Source organism: Saccostrea echinata, unplaced genomic scaffold (assembly GCF_033153115.1).
Source record: "Saccostrea echinata isolate AGI-Se365-2 ecotype Australia unplaced genomic scaffold, CSIRO_AGI_Sech_v1 ptg000072l, whole genome shotgun sequence".
NCBI lineage: Eukaryota > Metazoa > Mollusca > Bivalvia > Ostreida > Ostreidae > Saccostrea > Saccostrea echinata.
In genome coordinates this window covers 2,400,466-2,408,645 of record NW_026889821.1, presented here as the reverse complement: position 1 = coordinate 2,408,645, position 8,180 = coordinate 2,400,466, and positions in this window count along the sequence as shown.

The following is an 8,180-nucleotide window of genomic DNA, read 5'->3' as shown; positions in this document are numbered from 1 at the left end:
ACATCCGAAATCAATAAGACATTCAGTATAATAAAATAAATAGTGCACGTTTTTGAGGGTAACAGTTGAAATTGACACCCCTCGGAAAACCATTGTCAACCTCCGCTGACGCGTCGGTTGACAATAGTTTTCCTTGGGGTGTCAATTTCAACTGTTACCCTCAAAAACGTGCACTATTTATATATTGTATGCTGAAATCTTGTATTGTATGTTAAAACCTTTGTGTTGTGTATTCATTACCTTGTGATGTATGTTCAAAATCTTGTGATGTATGTTCGAAATCGTTCGATGTATGTTCGATATCTTGTGATGAATGTTCCAAATCTTGTTATGTATGTTCCATATCTGGTGATGTTCATTCTTTAATTTTTTGATGTATGTTCAACATCTTGTGATTTAAGTTCAACTGTGCAGTGTGTTCAAAATCTTGTGTTGTATGTTCAATATGTGGTATTGTATTTTCAATATCTTGCGTTTTATGATCAAAATCTTGTTATTTATATTCAAAATCTTTCGATGTATGTTTAAAATCTTGGATGAATGTTCAGTATCTTGTGTTGTATGTTCAATACGTTGTGCTGTTTGTTAAAAATCTTGTGCTGTATATTCATAATCATAAATGATGTTATGTTTGAAATCTTGTGATGCAATCTAAAAATATTGTGATGTTTTTTCATAGGGCTGCACAATAATATCGATGTTCCGGTATATTGCCATTCATTAACAAAAAATGTACTGCGGTACATTTTCCAGTACCGATATACCTGCAAGCAGTTTGGGCTTAAGAGTTCTTAAGTAAAATATGAAATTTAGTACGTTTTCAATCGTGCCAAACAGTACCAAACGGTAAGGTTGTCGTTGTATGGTTGCATTTAGTTCCAAGACTGTAGTGAAATCAAAAAAAAAAATTGCAACAATTTATTTATATTAGTTTTACACACATTGCTGATAGATGGAGGTTAATAAAATAAGAAAAAGAACATTTTTACTTTGAAAATTTTGCAATAAAGAAGAAGGTAAGGTTTTAGCTTTATTGTGCCCTAAAAATAAAATACTTTCAAAAAGTTTTGAAACTGGCTCAAACATTAGTTGAGTATATGACAGTGATAAATCAGAAAAAAATATAGCATGAAAGAGTACCATTCTGGAAATATGACGTCATTAATTTGATGCATTTCTCTATTTTAAACAGAAAAAGCCTCAAAATGACCCATTTCAAGGGTTATTTTCCTTAAGAAAATAGTGTCCACAGCCGTCGCCCACGTTTATTTTTGGATATGTTGTGTAAAATTCTTTGAAAAATCAAATATCTCAAAATCTTTGTGGGCGATGCCTGTGGACAATATCATCTGAGAGAAAATTCCATTGAAAATTGGTGTCTTCTGCAACTTTTCAAGAAAATACGGGAAAATGCACAAGTTTATGACGTCACAATTAGCATTTAGAAGGTCATGTGAGAAAAATGATTTGTATGATCTTTCTGCGTGTAATTTCAATGATTCAGAAATCATGAGTTTTAATTTTTTACATTACTTTCATTTTTAAGAAAAACACAGGGCAAAATATGTATTGAAACCGTACCTTGTTCTTTAAGAAATAAACAACGTTATTCAGTAAACATGGCGTTATGAATAGCAATTGCTCTGCTGACTTATTCCATGATGTGCATTAGTGCATCATGGAAAATATGCCCGGAGAACTATTGCTATTCATAACGCCATGTTCACTGAAGAATCGTTGTTTATAACTTATATTTGCATTCTGTGATGTGAATAATATCGGAGGAAACCCTATCCTGCACAAGGGCACGGGTGCATGCTTGTCTCCAATGAAGAAAAACATGACAATAAAATCAGTAGATTTGATTAATAATTAATCCACTTTATCTCCAATAAATCACCTACAATATATAAATCATATGGTATTTGCTTATTTAGCACAGTTATCTGGATACAAACCGCGCCGTCTTCAAATTCTCGTAAATTTTTGTTTTGATGCTGTTGTGACGTGTCATGACGTCATCGTAATCGACTCTTCGAGAAAAATTATTAATAACAATATTACGAAAACGAAGAATGTTTTTATATTAATTTTAATTATATAATATTTTTCTTTTGTTTCTTGAGTTTTTAAATTTTTTAAGAGTTAAAATCGTTCTTGAAATTGATCATACACTATTACAGAAATTTCGCTTTGTCTGAACGTAAAACACCCTAGCCTGAAGAGTTATCGTTCTTTGTAACTATATGCATACAAACGAACAAATAAATTAAAGATATCGAATTCTGTTTAATTTGTAGAAAGTTTTCTACAATTTTTCTACAATTTTTTGTACAATTAAACACGTTGATTAAAATTATATTTTTTTTAAAAAATTAAATACACCTCAATTTAAATTTCTTTATTCCCGTCATATCGTAAGATTTATTTAACGCAGTTTGTGTTCAGTAAGAGGCGGATCAAGTAATATTTTTTACAATGAAAAATGTATTTTGTAATTAAATAAAAATATTATTTGCAGATATATAAGAAGTCATTTACTTGGATGCGATGTCTATTTTATGATTGTATTCATATATTTCCCATACATTCCCTAGACAAGCGATACTGCCGTATATTTGTATGTAGATTCATTGAAGGCTAATAGAAGGGTCGTAGAAGGGTATTAATATATTGATATATTGCAAGGGCATACCCTCAATAAATTATGACAAGCTTTCAAACAAAAACTCAAGAGGTATGAAGATATCTGAAAAGTGCTGCGAACCTGCTGAAATCTTGCAAATGAATTAATCATATCTATATTTAATGTACTTGACCAGCAAAATATTGAACATACGGTCTAACAAATGTAATTTTAGCAATTAGATAGTAGAATTTATATAGGTTTGCAGCACTTTTCACAAACTGCAAAGAGTGTTGAAAATAATTATAAATTAAACTTAGATTTTTAACTTGGTTGTGCCCTTGCAATATTGGAATTTATAGATGACCTCCATACTGCAGGTATATTTCCTAAAAATCATGTCACTGCCACATTACGTGACAAGTCTAAATAAGAAAGCTAATCGTCCTCAACATGTAGTTTTCAACCACATTACATTTGTCCGATAATAGTCAAATCCTAAAAAGAATCCCCCATTCTTGTAAAGAATGCATTTTCTATCTAAAAAAATCGCCGATATTTCCATTTGGCACCTTAACTGTACTGTGCTGCAGCATAATTACGAAAATATTCATTTCTATTAGATTTCTCAGTTGCTACAGAAATACATGTAAGAGCTAGTTCTGAGAATTATAGGTAATGTAAAATGTTCTCTTCTGATACTGGATCCCTCAGTTACTAAATTGAGATCGAAACTCAAAACAGTACTTGTAAAAAATATCGCCTGCCAAAATATAAAAAATAAGGCGAACGTACACACAAAAATAATCGCCTGCAAAATATACAAATAAGGCGGAACAAGTTCCTCTCGTGTAAAATAAAAAATGATTACCCTTAATTACTTAACATACTAATCACTAATAAAATCACAATCAAAAATATTAACTAAGATCTACAAACCTATATACAAAATTTTATTACTTAAAGTGTTACTCAACAGATGAGTAAAACCTTCCAAGGTGTAATGAAATGAGTGCTCAACGAATGAGTACTCAGCTGCTCAGCACTTTTAGTTATAAACACTTAAAGACACTATGTCCACTCTGGACTAGTCAAACTGTGACCGCGAGAGTAGGATATACTTGATCCATGTTCTCTTATAGGAAACTGTCGGCTTGCCTATAAACCTCTGTAGCACAACCCTCTGCTTCTTAAGCAAAACCAACACTGAATGTCGCCGATAAAACGTAAACTATTATTGACTATTGCATGAAGAGTGTCTGAGGCCAAAAAGTGCACCTCCACGACGACATCAAGTGAATTGCTATTAATAGCAAAATATTCCTTAATAAAAATATGAGCAGAACAACACTACCCCGGGGTTCAATAATTTCTTTGAGTAGATAATGGAGTTGAAATACATTTCTTATGCCTGAAAAGTGCTGCTTAAATCCCACTTTCCGGTCGGAAAAATAATTATTCCACATATTCGCACGAAACCTTACCCGTTGTTTTGCATTATATACATATAACCCGAGATATTTCTTCAAACCATGTTTACTTCACGATTCTAACAGCACTTTCCAAGTATTATAGACTGCAAGCTTTCGATATGTACAGATCTTATGTTTTGAAGTATTCAGCTTAGTGTTGTTCTTTTGAATTATTGTTGACACGAATCACAGAGGAAAGGCCGACCGGGATACGTAAATAGCTGACTGTCTTCAATAGAAGATATGATCGATGAAAATAAATTAGCATACCTGTTTAACAAACTTTAACTTCACATGAATCACACACAGTATTCAAGGTATTTGCTTCTAAACCCCCTTTTACGCATCTTTTTACATGCCGTCTTAGCCAAATTCTCGTTACTCAACATGATCAATTTTCAAGTTACTTGTTGAACATTTATTACGTCATCGATCGATAGTGACACCATTTACTTTACAATAACATTATGGGTTAAATATCTACCGTTGTTTTACGTGGATATAGAAGAGGAAAAGGGAGGGGGGGGGGGTAAAAAGGCAGTAAAATTACAAAGTTTGTTAGTATGTAAGAAACCTAAGTATTTTACTTAGAAAATCACAATCTCTCAAAATAAATTATTTTACAAAGTTGTTTTTTAATCCTAGGCATTTGATCGGAGTTTGAGGAAATTTATACCGGACTGTACATTTTACCCTTATTCAACTTAAAACTTTACAAACAGAAATTATACAACTGAGCTGTTGATATTTGTGCAGCAATACCAGCAAACATAATATGACGTCATAATGTGTACTGGCTATCTCATGTCGTGGGTACCAAGTATGTATTACGCAGGTAGGTTAAGGCTTCCCGTAGAATATGACAGTGCACTCTGTGCCTTCACATCTCTGAACTTCCAAAATATGACATCATAATGGAAAATGACGTCAGGTCACTGCAAACTTGAGGTGTCATGACGGGGAGAGTGTCATGAACTTTACACTTTATTTCAAACTGCATGTAAAATGCTAGATAGCTATTGCAAATTTCACGGGTCGTTAAAGGTTTTTTAAGTCTTATATGTCCGAATATTTTAAAAGTACACCGCTTACCTACCCTTGATTGAAATTCATGTTCAAAATGCTTATGAAAAATATACTATTGAAATGTACTCTGTTTTATACCCAGAATTTATTTTGTGTGTATAAAAGAGTCTGGCGCAGGTGATCAATGAGGATTAATCTGAGAATTTTTGTGGAAATCTGTAGGAAGAGGTTGTTCTCTAACTGAATCTTGCTTGGGAAAAATGTGTGTTGGCTTTGTTTTAATACAGATTACGATATTGTGTGGAAAATACCCTCAAATTTGTAGGTAAGTTGAATTTCTCAGGAGATATTTTGTACCCAAGTAATACTATGACTTTTCCCAAGCACATTTCGGATACACAAGGATACGATGAGTTTATTTATATAACAAAATGTTAATAATTATTGTGTTAATCAGCTGCGCCGAAGCGATTTATGTGAAACACTTCAAAAAATTATAAATGACCGTCACGTGATCAACAAAGTCATGTGATATCATAACGAATATGCTAATATATAGCCGAGGAAACCCCTTATATAAACTGGAAGTACTAAAGTTCAATACTTATAAATTAAAACCAAAACCTACCTCGCAATGACATATTATGTTTTGAGCGCATTTTAAAGCTTCGGGAAGCCTTAACATAGCTGCGTAGACGATAAGTTTTAACTTTCTCTGTGTAATAAATATAGTCCTTATGCATTTTAATTAGATTATTTGCAAAGAAATGCCTATACCGAACCTTAACTCACCTGCGCACACGTGTTCCATCGACAAACGTGTTACTATAACTGTAATAAATACATTTTGATACAATTCATGCATTGTAGGAAAGGAAATATCTCTCTCTCTCTCTCTCTCTCTCTCTCTCTCTCTCTCTCTCTCTCTCTCTCTCTCTCTTTGTCTATTAAAACCGTTTAAGTTAGGAACTACTATAGTTTAAGAATAGTAGTCTTCCTAATAAATGATCAATAAATAAAAAATATTTTCACATAAGTATATATTTAAGAGCTATTCTCTGTAACCACTTAAACTTCTTTGCCACACATGGTCACCGATTTTGATGACACTTTGCCCATTATTACAACTTCAAATAAAATTTGGTTGCTATGTGTCTTGGTTGCCATGGTAACAGCTGGAAAAGTTTGAAAAATTGAGATTTTCAGCTACTTTGAATCTTTATTAAGCCCTAATAAAGACTTTGAAAAAAAAAACAACAAAAAACAAACTATTCTCACAAAAACATGACATGTTTTGCAACTTATGCTAGAAAGAAACTATTTAGAATATATCACTAAGTAAGTGGTAACCATGGGTACATTTGGAATACTTTTTTAAAAATGCTTCAAAATGCTAAAAACGCCCAATATTCATTGATGATAGGTACATGTATTACATGATCAAACTCATTCAACAACTTAAAAAAAGCAATAAAAATATTTGACCTTAAGTAATTAGGTATTAGCAATCTTATTCTAAAAATAACTTTCATGGTTGCCATGATACATGTAACACTGTAACAAATTCGGTTGCTAAGATTGGGTTAATGATAGTATCTTGAGGAAAAGCATGAAAATTCAAGATTGTGAAATATACATCCTTGGGAACTTGCAACGCCGACAACATAAGAAAAAGTGGGATTAATTACTAACTTGCACAGTAACCATGGAAACAACGTTCCAATGGTTTAATTTTTTATATTTTTTGCTGCTTTAAGAATTTACTTACCTTTTAATCAAGAAACTTATTATCTGACTCACCCTGAATAGTACTTATCAGGTAGAACTAAAGTTGAATATCATATATGGATAACTTTTGATGAAGAAAACAACACTGTTGCTATGGTTACCAAGAAGGGAAAATGTTCGATTTTGTTAACTTTATATCAATATTAAACCCTGTGTGCCAGCTTCATGCATTCGTTAGAGATTGGATGGTAGTCAAAGTTGAAAGTTAGGTTAGCTGTTCATAGATGCCAATCATGAAAGTTTTGGGAATCTACATACAATGGTACGTATCCAAGGAAACAAAATATTTCTCATAGAATTTTACGGTTAATTTCCAAAGCAACGCTCTATTTAAAGAATTTAATTTGAAGTTTTTGAAATGTGAAAAATAGAACCACATCAACGCCTTTAAATATAGATCGCCATTTCAATAGAAATGTTCTTTTTAAAAAGACAGGATCAGATTAAAACATACATAGAGTTAATTAGTTAGAATAATCTGTGTCTCGGGACAAGCCCTCACCACAGTTAGAATACGTCCCATATACTTGCAATGTAGCAAATCGGAGTGGATCCACTCCGAAATGATTTTTAAGAATACTTAAGGAGTTGCACTGAAAATAACTACCAAATTAATCATAACAAACCTTTTTGAGATGGTGTATGTCTTTTAACCTAAAAATAATCCATATAAATACGAATATTCAACTCATTTTCTCAACGTTTTTTCCTCGCTTCAAATTTAACGCCATGTTGACATTCGGAACTCTCTGGACAGTTCATAGAAAATGCACAGAGTTCGAGTTATCGCCCGTGTTTATTTTGCTACATTGCCAATACACAGAACGAATTCTATCGTTAAACCGGGTCCGTAGGACAATATCATTTTAACGATAGAACGTTCTATCTAAGAGTAAATATGAAATACCTTTGTGGTATTAAAACCATGGCAACAATTGCCAACCAGTAAGAAGTATCATATTTCATCATTGCTATATGTTATAAGGATCTTTTCTCCATTATTTGGTTGCATTTCAACCTATCATTGTTGTTATTTTTAAGTGTATGACTTAATAAAATTGAATGAATAAAATTATTACTTTTGAATACTTTGTTTCCATAGTAAGGTATGAAAAAGTTCATTTCCCAAACATGTTTATCATGCATTTAAGACATCGGGGCTTCGACATTTCGAAACAGTTATTGCCCCTTGTTTGTATAGCTGCAAACGAACAGCATGGGGGCCTAGAACATGTTGAAAAATGCCATTTTTCAAACCTTAGGCTTGT